Here is a 13,251-nt window from a genome sequence, read left to right as displayed (position 1 = left end):
TTTATACTTTCCTCCCTCCTATTTGTAGTGAGTCAGTCTCCATAAAAGAAAACAGATTGTATTGCAGTCTCAGTTATGAGGGAAATATTCTCTCCTAATGCCATGCTGACAGATTTGCTTTCCCCAGCAGTGATGGTCTCTCATTGCTCCATCACTAATTCTATCAGACGTCACACACTTTTGCAGGCACTAACCCCCCCCCCCCCCCCCCCCCTGCTAAAACCGCCTCCGAAAAGACATGAAAAGCCTCATAGTCTGACAGCTGAACTGCAACTGATGCCTGTCAGCGTGATGGGCAGTCAAAGCGAAGCGGGGAAATGCACAGAAACAAGCAGTGATGTCAGTGCCCACTGAGCATCACGCATGACAGCTGCAGCAGTGTATCCAATGTGATGAACGCGCTCCTCATCACACCATGAAAGGTGAGCATCTGTTTGGATGTCAGAGTCATGCATCTCACAGCAAAGTTCCTACAGAAGTTAGATAGCTAAGCATAACCAAGTAAGACTTGGGAAGATAAATGGAACAAAGAGCACAATGTAAACACTTGAAGTTGAAGTGATCAACATATTCTGTTGTCATAGTTTACACTGAGCAGTCAAGTGCAGTGGCAGTGAAAATGTTTGAAAGGTTTAATGAGCAAAAATCTCAAAATAAGAAAACAAGTTAACTCAGTAAGACCTAGATGAGTGTCTTAGAGCAGGCTCTTTGCAGGTCTGGCAGGAACCAAACACAGATAAGGGATTTCAGATTCTCTATTTAATTCAATTGAGTTTGATTTATATAGCGCCAAATCACAACAACAGTTGCCTCAAGATGCTTCATATTGAAAGGTAAAGATCCTACAATAGTACAGAGAAAACTCCAACATTTAGATGAAACCCTAATGAGCAAACACTTGGCAACCGTGGGAAGGAAAAACGCCCAGCTCAGGGAGGGGCAGTCATCTACCACAAAAGTATGTGAGTGAAGGGAGGAACATGGGGCAAAAGATTAATAATGACTAATGATTAAATGCAAAGTGATAACCACTCAGCGCGTCATGGAAAGCTCCCAGCAGCCTAGGCCTATTGGAGCATAACTAGGGGAGGATTCAGCAACTTGGGGTTAGTATCGTTCCAAAGGTTATTTAGCATGCAGACTGGAATTAAACCACCAACCTTCCCATTAGGAGGTGCCCTGTGCTATCTCCCGAGCTACAGCCACCCTGAAAGTTGACAGAAAGTTAATTTTCCTCATCCGACTATTTTTTCAAAAACTAGCTTCCCGATAAACAGAATAAACTTTCTGGCATGATTAAATATCTAAGATATTTGATGTTACATTTTCTTTTGTTTACAATAAATAGCATCTTTAAGCAAATCAATATATCATGTTTATATTGATACCAAGCAGAGTAGCTGTTGTGGCCTGTATTTTATCATCTGAAAACCTGATGATTCTGATCATCTGTTTTTCCTTCTAGTTTTTTTTTTTATTTTTTTTTTATTTTTATTTTAAAGGTGGATATTAAAGACGTGAGAAAAAATGAGAAGACATGATGTAGGATTGTGGCAAAAACCCTCACAGGCATAACTAAAATGCAGGCTACAAACAGAGTGATTTTGCCATTAAAAGACTGGAGAGAGGTTGTGCACACGGAATGGGAATTCCAGGGACAGTGGACAAGAGGGGGGTAATGGAGGATAAAGCTTCCGTAGTAGGGAGTGAAGGAAAAGCGTGTCAGTCTGAGGTAGGCTGCTGATTGGGAGGTTGTTTGCTTGCTGGCAATGAGAGGAACAGGCGGCTAATGAGTGCGAGACACAGGAGGCTTCTCTTGTTAGGTTAGTAACAAGATACACTGGAGCAGAATCCTTAGAAACAAATCTTTAGTTGGCCTTGAAGTGTTAGGACCACTGCAGCTGAAACAACAATCTGATGAAAAATGGATGAAGAGCTGCTTTAGATGGGAGGCAGGTGTGCAGCATGAGGTGACAGCACCCACTCAGACAGACGGCAAAAAACAAACAGACTGAAAACACATGAAGGAAAATGTCAGCAGAGTATTTCATAGTATTTAGTTTAAAGATAACCTTAAGCATAACCCTTATAGCTCAGCCACAACAGAGTGAAAATAGGATGGTAACCTCCTTCTGACAAGGAATAACTGGTGGTTTCAACCAACCAGCAACCAACTGCTCAGAGGTTGATCATGCAAAACCCTCAACCTTTGGACAACCACTTTTGATCAATAGTTGAATGCACAGGTAATCTGATGGATGGCAACATGTCTCTTTGCAACAGTTCTCTGTATGTTGACAGCAACAGATTTGCAACAGATGGCAAAAAACCTGAGGTTTTTGCTCATTTACCAGAGTTAATTGCAGTATGATAAACAGACCTCATGAAATTGCCAGATTTAACCCATTCAATCACAGGCTGATTCCATCTTTTTACTGTTTTATCGTGGCCTTGATGCACCACAGTCACTTTGAGGATGGTGACCGACTGCAAGTGGACACAAACCTGGTTCTAATCTTTGAAGCAACAAAACCCCCCCCAAAAAACAACAAGTTTGCAAGTTAAAAACTTTGGTTGTGCAGCCACTCTTTTCTGTAATGTGACTGTAGCATTAATACCTATCATGTTTATGGATTTTCTCTGATACTACTAGACTAGCTTTGCACGATAAACAGTAAAGCTACCTATTTTAGCTTCTCTCACTTTAAAATCTCACCTTTTTTTGTTTGGCTGCTATTTGCTTGGCTTCTGTGAACAGAAATCAGTGCTTGTAAGTGCAAGCTACACCACATGCTGTATAAGGAAATCAGTGTCTAGCTGATGTCAGCTAACGCAATAGTAGAAAAAAGTTGGAAAATCATTATTTGGAACAGTCTGGAGCCTCAGCTTTAAGACCAGCTCCTTATTTTTAAACTCTGACAGTTTAAATATAAGACAAAAAAAAAAAAGCAGGAAAGTATTTTAGGCCTCTTTTAAACATGATACCATCAGAACATCATAATGGTTGAACAGTTATTTCAAAGAAAGATGTCTAGTGGAGTGGGTGATATTTAAAGTAAAAATCATTATTAAGACTATTTATTCTTCTGAACATACACACATACATTACACTACATTACCGCCGTAGAGAAAGCTACAGTGTCCACTGAAGAAGAATTCATTTTACAAATGTATAATTACACCTAACTGGGCCCTCAACATAATTGTGTAGCTACAAATAAGTACAGAAAGTAATTTAGTGCCAAGTTCTCCCCCATGGCACTCAATGCAGGAGGCAGATGAGAGGGATTTTTGAAGGGATTATGAGCATTAGCACCCCACTACCTCCTGCCCTGGTGGGCGTTATTAGTTGGCTGAATATTTTATTACGAAAATGTCTTTGTCTGAATATCTGCTGTGCAAAACCCTTCTATCAAAAGCAGTCAGAATTACTTCATTTTTGACTTACAGAGAATAAGAAAGGCTGATGCTAAAAACCACAAGTTGCAACTTGTGGTTTTTAGCATCAGCCTTTCTTATTCTCTGTAAGTATTGTATTGTATTGCAATACATCAAACTGAAAATAGACTAAGCAAAGAAGAACATGTATATTTAAATATGTACACGATTGTGTCCTTTTATGATCTTTTCAATAATAATGGAAACACACATCCACTGTGTCTATTTCACGGTTTGACTCTCCAAAGCGTGAAATAGACATGCGTTCAAAAGCTGCTTTAAGCTACAATAACAGCAGAGGGAGATTTTAATTTCAAGCCAACTTGAAAATAATCACGGTAAAATGTTTAAACAGACATTATTAACACATTTACATGTATATACATATTAACCGCTTAGCTTAATCGTTTCTGACAATGAATGTACTTCATACGTTTTTATTCACTACTGACTTCTTACCTGTATGTTTTAGTGTGATATTGGGTTGGGTAAAACTGCACTTCTCTCAGTGAAGAGAAAAAGCCTTCAGGACATGGAAAAATGCATAAACAACATGAGGATGATGATTTTTGGACCAGGGGCTTCTTTCTTGGTCTGTATCCTCTCAGTCTATGATGCTACACTTGCTAAACTGTGAACAGTGACACTGATGTTCTAGCAGTTTCCAGTTCTTTGCTTGCTTAAACCTTGGTGGTTCCTAGATTGTTTATGAACATCCTAACTCTTATAAAAGGATGACAGTTTGGGTCTTCTTCCAGACCTTGCAAAGTGGTGACGTATCTGAATAACTTTTAGACAATTGTTTAAACAGATGATCTTGGAATCCAGAATTCTTTAGAAATAGTACAAGAAACTTTTCCAACTTTTTTAAACCTGCAACTCTTTGATCTTCACTGAGATTCCTGGACTTTCCCATTGTGCAACAATCATTAAGAGATTTAAATGAGCGTATGTACGTTTAGGCCTTTTTGAATTCTTGTGAATGGTCACAATAGCCGAAGGCCAGTACCAGAACTGGACTCCAATGCAGAAACTGGACTTAACCGTACTGGGCACAGAGCGACATGGAACGTAACTATGGTGTGGCGCCGTGGTTGTGGGCCGAGAGAGGGTAATGGGAATTGGAGGAGCGACTGGAGCGTAACAGGTACGTCTAAAGGTTGTACTGAGGAGAGAGGAGAACGGTGTTAGAACGGTGGAGTAGAGAGGAGCACTTGAAGGAGGTGAGTATATCTGGATGTTTAGCTTTCTTGTAGCTGGAGTGAAACAGGCTTTGAGGGAGAGGCAGTGAGTGTCTGGGTGAGTTAAATGGTGCGACATGGCTAACCTGAGTTCTGCAGGATCTGACAGTGTGTGATGGCTGGAGGGCAGGCAGGTGAGGCTCAGAGCGATTTCCAGAATGAGATTATTATTCAAGACAAGAAGCTGAAGCCAAAGCTTTGTCGTAGGAGTCCAGGAGAGCTAAGGCACAGGAAAACAAGATAAGTAACACACTTAGTAGCAAGAACATGGAGCATAGTCTGTGGTCCCCACATGCTTCAAAAGATCCACCATCATCCCTGTGCCCAAGAACAGCAAACCCTCATCCCTGAACGATTACTGGCCAGTTGCACTGACCTCGGTAGTAATGAAGGTGTTTGAGAGGCTGCTGAAGAACATCATCTCCTCCTCCATCCCAGACACTACAGATCCGCTGCAGTTCGCCTACAGATCCAACAGATCCACAGAGGATGCCATCGCCCACGTCCTACACACCACTCTCAGCCATGTGGACAAACAGGGTAACTATGTGCGAATGCTGTTTGTTGATTACAGTTCAGCGTTTAACACCATAGTGCCCTGCAGACTGTTCACAAAGCTGAGGGATCTGGGACTTAACAGCCGTCTGTGTGCATGGGTGTTGGACTTCCTCACTGGCAGAACTCAGGTGGTGAGGGTGGGCAGGTGCTTCTCCAACAGCATCACCATCAACACAGGAGCACCTCAGGGATGTGTCCTCTCGCCACTGCTCTACTCCCTCTACACTTCAGACTGTGTGGCCACCCATGGCTCCAATACCATTGTGAAGTTTGCTGACGACACAGTGGTGTTGGGTGCCATCTCCAACAACGATGAGGCGGCCTACATGGATGAAGTGAAGAATCTGGCATCATGGTGCCAGGACAACCACCTCCAGCTGAATGTCAGCAAGACCAAGGAGCTGGTGGTGGACTTCAGAAGGGGTCAGCACAGAGACTACAAGCCCATTATCATCAATGGAGCTCCAGTGGAGAGGGTGCAGTCCTTCAAGTATCTTGGTGTCCACATCTCCTCAGACCTGACATGGGCTGCCCACATTCAGGTCCAGACCAAAAAGGCTAGGCAGCGCCTGTATCACCTACGACAACTGAGGAAGTTCAGGGTCTCTCCAAAGATCCTCAGGATTTTCTATACAGGGGCTGTGGAGAGCATCCTCACACAGAACATGACATCGTGGTTTGGGAACAGCTGTGTGAAGGACCAAAAAGCTCTCCAGAGAGTGATCCGTACAGCAGAACGCTGCTGCAGGATTGCTCTCCCCCCGCTTTAGGACACCTACACCAGGAGATGCCGGACTAGAGCAGCGCAGATACTGAAGGACCCGTCCCATCCAGGCAACAAACTGTTCCAACTTCTGCAATCTGGTAGAAGGCTCCGCATCATCCGGGCAAGGACAGGAAGACTCAAGAGGAGCTTCTATCCCCAAGCCATCCGTGCCCTAAACACACACACCCGCCCTCTCACATCATCTATAATTGACTGAGACAGGACTCTCTTCCAGACACTCTAAACCAAGGCACAATGTACATTTCAATTCCTTTAATTTTAAATATGTTTATATTGTCTATCCTGTAAAATAGTCAGATGTCCATTCATATTAATGTACAGAATTCACCTGCTTGCTGCTACTACTGCACATTCACCCAGTGTATATACTATATATATATATATATATATAAAAAAAAAACACCCAGCACGCCCCTGCGGGCGGTTTATCCTTCAAGCTCGGGTCCTCTACCAGAGGCCTGGGAGCTTGAGGGTCCTGCGCAGTATCTTAGCTGTTCCCAGGACTGCGCTCTTCTGGACAGAGATCTCCGATGTTGTTCCTGGGATCTGCTGGAGCCACTCGCCTAGCTTGGGAGTCACCGCACCTAGTGCTCCAATTACCACGGGGACCACCGTTACCTTCACCCTCCACATCCTCTCGAGCTCTTCTCTGAGCCCTTGGTATTTCTCCAGCTTCTCGTGTTCCTTCTTCCTGATATTGCTGTCATTCGGAACCGCTACATCGATCACTACGGCCGTCTTCTTCTGTTTGTCTACCACCACTATGTCCGGTTGGTTAGCCACCACCATTTTGTCCGTCTGTATCTGGAAGTCCCACAGGATCTTAGCTCGGTCATTCTCCACCACCCTTGGGGGCATCTCCCATTTTGACCTCGGGACTTCCAGGTTATACTCGGCACAGATGTTCCTGTACACTATGCCGGCCACTTGGTTATGGCGTTCCATGTATGCCTTGCCTGCTAGCATCTTGCATATATATATATATATATATATATATATATATATATGTATATATATATATATATATATACATATATATATATATAATGTTCTTCCTCTACACCCCCCCCCCAATTTTTGCACATGTCGAGGAGCGTGTCAGGCTACATTTCACTGTGTGTTATACTTGTATAACTATGCATGTGACAAATAAAGAACCTTGAACCTTGAACCATAGGAGCTGATTCCCAACTTGAAGTAGCTGAGGAACTGGCGGTAAAGGAGAGTCAACAGCTGTGTGCCAATCAGGGGCTGCATCCTTCGGAGGCACCGGCCCACGTAGACCATGAAGGTCGGGTCTTCTGAATAATGCAGCCCCTGAATTGGACAGCAAACGTGGAGTTTAAATCGCTCAGCCTGATTGCTCCAGGTGCACAGAGCTCCTGGAGAGGTTGCAATCCTGCCCAGGGGCCGAGACCAGAGAAACTTGGGGGACCTGGTTGAAATTTCCAGCTCCTCACCCGGATCATGACAGAACCTGTCTGGAACTGAGAAAATCCAAAATAAATTCAAACTTATGCACCCAGTTATTCATTTAGAACGTATTTAAAGATGCATACTGTACAATCATTCCACCCCGGAAAAAGTAAAGTTCAAAGAAATTGTTAAAACCCCCAAATTACCATCACATTCATGCATGTATTCTTTCTGTTGGTCTGCTTTCCCCTCTGATTTCTCCCTGAGGATGAACCCTAGCTTCTAAAATCTGTTTTATTGATCTAATTAATTTGAGTGCTGGTCCTGTCATTGACAGATGGAACTCTGAGTGATATAAAATATTACAACACACAATACACATCTCTCCACAGAATATCTAACTGAGATTGATGACGACAACTAGTTTTTATTTCTTAGTTTGTTGGAGTGTAATTCACATCCACTGCGTCACTGCAGCAGAGGAGCTCCTTGAGCAAACATGAATAATTGAACTGGGTCTGGACAAACACGACTCATGATTAAAAACACACTGTGACAACATTAAGAGCTTTACAAACACAAATCAGCAGAAAATGCATAGGCAGGAAACCGTGGAGTCCGACAATCTCACCCTAGGGGACAAGTTTCCTGCCTGACCTGGTGATGATTTAAAATAGAATAAAATTTAAATGAAGGAATTGTGGCTGTAGCTAATAGAGGTGAGCTCCCTCGCCGTTTGTCGGCAGTGCTAAGGAACAGAGTCTGGCTCTCTGTGGGAATGGCTTTTACTTTTACTTCAAACTGCAGGAATACCAATGAGACATTCATAACTAGGACCGCCGCCAAAACAAGCTCTCAAAGCCTCCTTTATAGATGGGCTCTGATGTCCCTGCTTAGTGCAGTAATAAGAAGTTGAAATTAAGTATTGGGGCTGAGAGAGAGAGTCTGCAGCGGAGGACTGCCTCTTTGCATTTCTCACTCTGACTGTAGATGGGGGTTAAGTGGGTATATTACTGTAGGCAAAGATCAAAGAGATGATTATGATGTACTGTGAAGTTGCACTTGAGACTAAAAGCGCTTCTTGGCAATGTGTCATTATTGTAAACAGGCATTACTTCTGAGCATGGATTGAAGTTTGATCAGGATCATTCAAGGCTCCAATAATTGACAGCTAAATCACATCAGTGCCTCACTTTCTTTTTTTCTGCATTTGTGAAGGTGATGCAAAAGTGACTCCATTTAAGCTATTTCATACCTTTCTGTATTGTTTACATATCTTAATCAAAATTCTGAATTGATCTGATGAAAAAGGTTTGCCTGTCCACAAATATACATTCACTGGACACACCTTAACAGCAGTGGATTGGACCCCTGTTTTGTATTCAGAACTGCATTAATTTTTCATATTGATATGACAGTTTCACACTGTTGCTGAAGATTTATGATACAAACTACATCTCAAAGGTGCTCTATTGGATTGAGATCTGGTGACTATGGAGTCTGTTTGGGTACAGTGACATAGCGTGTTATCCTGCTGGTGCAGCAATCAGAAAATGGGTACACCTTGATCATAATGGGATGGACATGGTAAGTGAATACTCAGGCATAACAATGCTCAAGTAGGCTGTGGTGTTTAAATAATGCTCAGTTGCTGCAAAAGGGATCAACTGTGCCAAGAAAATATTCTCCACACCATTACACCACCAGCAGCAGTCTGAATCATTAATACGAGGCATGATACTCGATGTCCAGTTATCACACAGAAATCATCTCATCAGACCAAGCAAAGTTTTCCAGTCTTGTATTTGTTTTTTCTAATCTTGGTGAGCTCATGCCAGTGTCATTTTGACTCAGTTTCCTGTTCTTGGGTGACTGGAGTGCCACCCAGTGTGGTCTGTAGCCCATCTGCTTTGGGGTTCAATTTATTGTACATCCAGAGATGCTCTTCTTCAGTAGATCAGCAATTTCTGAACTACTCACATCAGCCTGCCTGGCACAAAATAACATGCCACGTTGAAATGTGTCATACCTAAGTGCACGTCTCATACCTAAATGCACGAAACTGCTGCCACGGTTGGTCAGATATTTGCATTAATAAGCAATCGAATAGGTGTACCTAATAAACAGGTACCTTAATTAGAATGCACCTTGGTAACAAAGCTAGCTAGTCGGTCCAAGCATTAGTAGATAACTCCCTGTCCCATGCTGAAAACAAAACAAAACAAAACAAAACAAAACAAAAAAACAAGTTGCTGAAGCCAAAATGCCAACCTTGCATCTTCAAACAATAAACTAAATGCGACTGTAACAAATCTCTGGATCAACTAGTACAAAGACTTTTTAAATGTGACATACTGAATGTCCTGTCCTATTTTTTAAATGTTATAATCATTAAGCCATTCAATAAATACTTGACTCCATGTATCTTTGTCACGAGCCAGTTTTTGAGTTTACTTGATAGATGTTGGTGACATTTCCCATAACCTGTTATATACTCTATGGTATTTAACCTCCTAAGACCCGAACTCTTCCACGGCATGCATTTTTAATTTCTCTTTGATATTTGGGCATATTGGGACCCGATGAACGTAAATACAAAGAATTTTTTTTACCTGATTTTTGTTTCTAAGAAAAATAAGAGCCACATATGAGGATATTTGTTTAAAATTTCGATAGAACAGCAGCAGTATAATGTCCTCGTAAGTGGATATCAGGCCCTTGTAGAGCAAAATTGAGTATTTTGGTCTAAATAACCCAAAATGTGATGTCCACATATGTGGACGCCAGGTCCTAGGAGGTTAAAGAACCAGTGTAAAACATTTCAATTCAGATTCAGAGTTGCAAAGGTACTGCATCCTATTACCCCGTATAGGGCAGGGTCTTGACAGTACAAAGACCCAATGAGGTCGAACGTGCTTCAGTGCACTTGTTCCTGATTGCGTACCCTACCGTTTCCCCATTTCCTCATGCACATTATTTGCCTCGCCTGTCGCTAATACCTTTTTGGAAGCAGTGAAATGCACTTTACTGCTTTCTCTAGTCAAGCATCAGGAACTAGGTGTTTTCCAGGCCAGTGAGTGTGTGTGTGTCACTCTGGCCGCAAAGAGCAAGAGAAATAAAAGCTTTGAGAGTGTGCGAGCATCAATTCATTATCAAGGAAATGTTGAAGGGCTTTGCCCTTTCACCTGCTTCTCACTTGAATGGAGCCATATTGCTTTGTCCAGAATGTGTGCTGCTCGAACTTCCTTTTATTCCTTGCTTGACCCCTTTGCACGCTCTCTGTCTCCCTCCTACAGTGCTTGTTTTCTCTTGCTTCTTCATATTCTTCTTTCATGCTCTTTTCTTCTCCCGGCGATGTGCTTATCAGTGTGATAAGATATAAGATAGGACATGAATGGAATATTTTAGAACTTAAGTGCTGTAAACAGTAACAGTACTTTTTAGAGGTGCAGCTGGGAGAAGCTAATGTGTGGCCACTGGCCACTTTAGGCTGGCTCTAAAAGTAAGTCAACACCATAGACCACCATATTAAACTGTCCAGCAAAATACTTTGTTCAACCAGAAGTGAATTTCTGCACAAGTCACCCTTTTATTTTGTATTAAGATGTGTAGACAGTGTTTGATGTGTGCCGACTCTGAGTGACTGGGTGCTGTTTGGTCTTGTTTAACTGTTGGTTGTATCAAAAGGAGTCAGATGGTCATTTTCTTTGGAAATACATTATTTTAAGCCTGTTTACTCCTGGAAGAAGAAGCATCCCATCTATTATTTTTTCCCCTGGCGCTGTGTATGTGACAGCCTATTACAGCAGCTCACATTATTTAATTTTTAAAGAGTTCATGTGTTGATAACTGTGATTTAAGGACTTTTTGGTTGGACACTGATGTTAATCTGAGCAATAAGAAGAAATGTGGAGGGATTGCACTGATTGTGACCGAATAGAGGTGTAAAACTGATAATGCTACTGTGAAGGAACATTTCTGTGGCCTGGATATTGAAATGCTAGCTGTTTTCATGCTTTCATTTTACTCATCAAGGAAAATCAGTCTGAATTGACACGCTGTTTGGATTCCTCCATCAGCTGACGCAGAGGTGATCCAAATGACTGGTTAATGGATGTGGATAATTTATGCATCCAGACTGTCCTCTGTATGTCATGGTGTGAGGAATATGGAGCCAAATGCAAGATGGGTTAATATAAAATATACACACATTGAGGGCTAAGGGGCAATGAGTCACATCTGGAGAAATATACACATCTAAAAATTTACCATGAAAGAACACAGGGAAGGCAAGAAAAACTGAAACAAAAAATGCAAAAATTAAAATTGAAAACATGAGCAAAAATCAGATAGCTGAACTAAAATGAAAACCGCCTGAGAATATAAACATAAAGAAACCACATAGGAAATATCTGCTGAAGGTAAAAGAATGCAAAACTCAAAATACAAAAAACAAGAATCCAAAGTAGATAAAAAAATTAAACTGACTCCAGTTTCAGAGCACTTGCAGAAACTATTTCTCTGTGTTTCAGCTCTGTTTGCCTCAAGGACAAATACAGATCTTTACACCTCATATTTAAAACCTGCATTAATTTTACATTTGAGCTACTTAATGTATCATTCATATATATATATATATTACACCTTAAAGGTGAGGTGTAAGATAATCTGTAAAGGGCTGAGTGTTATGCAAAGTTTTAAAAAATGAGATAAAGTGCTGAGCTTTAAGGTATATATAACAGTGATCACTGGCTCCTTTGAAACATACTGTATGTTTATTTCAAGCCAAATGATCCAGGATCGCTGAATTGGAGACCTGGCTTCACACCCTTGAAAAACCAAAAGCTAGGCAGATTGTTCCAAAAAGCCAAGGAAACAGGATGGCCGGGTACGGTGAGGAGGAAGCATAGTCTTAAACAGAAGCTCCTGTACATCACTAGCCTGTTCATGTGTCAACCCATTTTCCCCTTTTCGGGGACACACCCACCGGGAATCAAACTCTGTTAATTGGCGATTCTGTTCTGAGACATGTGAAGCAAGAGACACCAGCAACCATAACCAATTATCTTCCAGTAGCCGGAGCAGGTGACACTAAGGGAAATTTAAAACTGCTGGCTAAGGTTAAACATAAATTCAGTAAAACTATAAGTCATGTCGGCAGTAATGACACCAGGTTACGCGAGTTGGTCAATATTGAATCGGTGTGTAACTTTGCCAAAACTGAACCAGGTGTGACATGTTTAGCCGCATGTTTTCCTTAAATTGCTGTCTGAGTGGTGTCCAAAAAAATGACGTGGACTTTATAGATAATTGGGTAACTTTCAGGAGGGAACCTGGTCTTGTTAGGAGAGACGACATCCATCCAAGTTTGGATGACGCAGCTCTCATTTCTAGAAATCTGGCCAAATTTATTAGACCCCCCCAAAATGTGACTATCCAGAGTCGGGACCAGGAAGCAGAGTTGTAGCCTTCAGCTTCTCTCCTCCTGTTATTCTCTCAAAAGCCCATCCCCTTAGGTGGGGGCAGGATGATTATGTTAGTTTAAATGGATCAACACTCCTGAGTTATTGTCAGAAGCGAGGGTGTATCAGCAATCTTCCACTCCAGCTTGTTAATCAATCAAAGACATTTGAAAGCCTGACACTTGTCCACCCTAGCCTAGCTGGGAAAACTCAAAAAACTGTTTTATTTGTTATCTATTGTCTACTTGGACCTCGCTTGTCTGATTTTTTGTAATAACATTTAAATTTACAATAATTGATTTCATAGAAGTGGGAAATAGATTCGATCACAGAAAATGTGTTTCTGAAA

General features: G+C 41.7%; 1 pseudogene; it reads left to right on the top strand.

The window, feature by feature from the left end:
• The first annotated feature begins 4,515 nt into the window (after positions 1–4,515).
• On the top strand, positions 4,516–12,907 carry LOC146689523 (uncharacterized; annotated as a pseudogene).
• The last annotated feature ends 344 nt before the right edge of the window (positions 12,908–13,251 follow it).

The sequence above is a fragment of the Copadichromis virginalis genome, linkage group LG17 (assembly GCF_057382275.1).
Source record: "Copadichromis virginalis isolate Kocher_CV1m ecotype Utaka linkage group LG17, C_Virginalis_male_GT1.1, whole genome shotgun sequence".
NCBI classification, from domain to species: domain Eukaryota; kingdom Metazoa; phylum Chordata; class Actinopteri; order Cichliformes; family Cichlidae; genus Copadichromis; species Copadichromis virginalis.
This window is presented reverse-complemented; position numbering and strand designations above follow the sequence as displayed.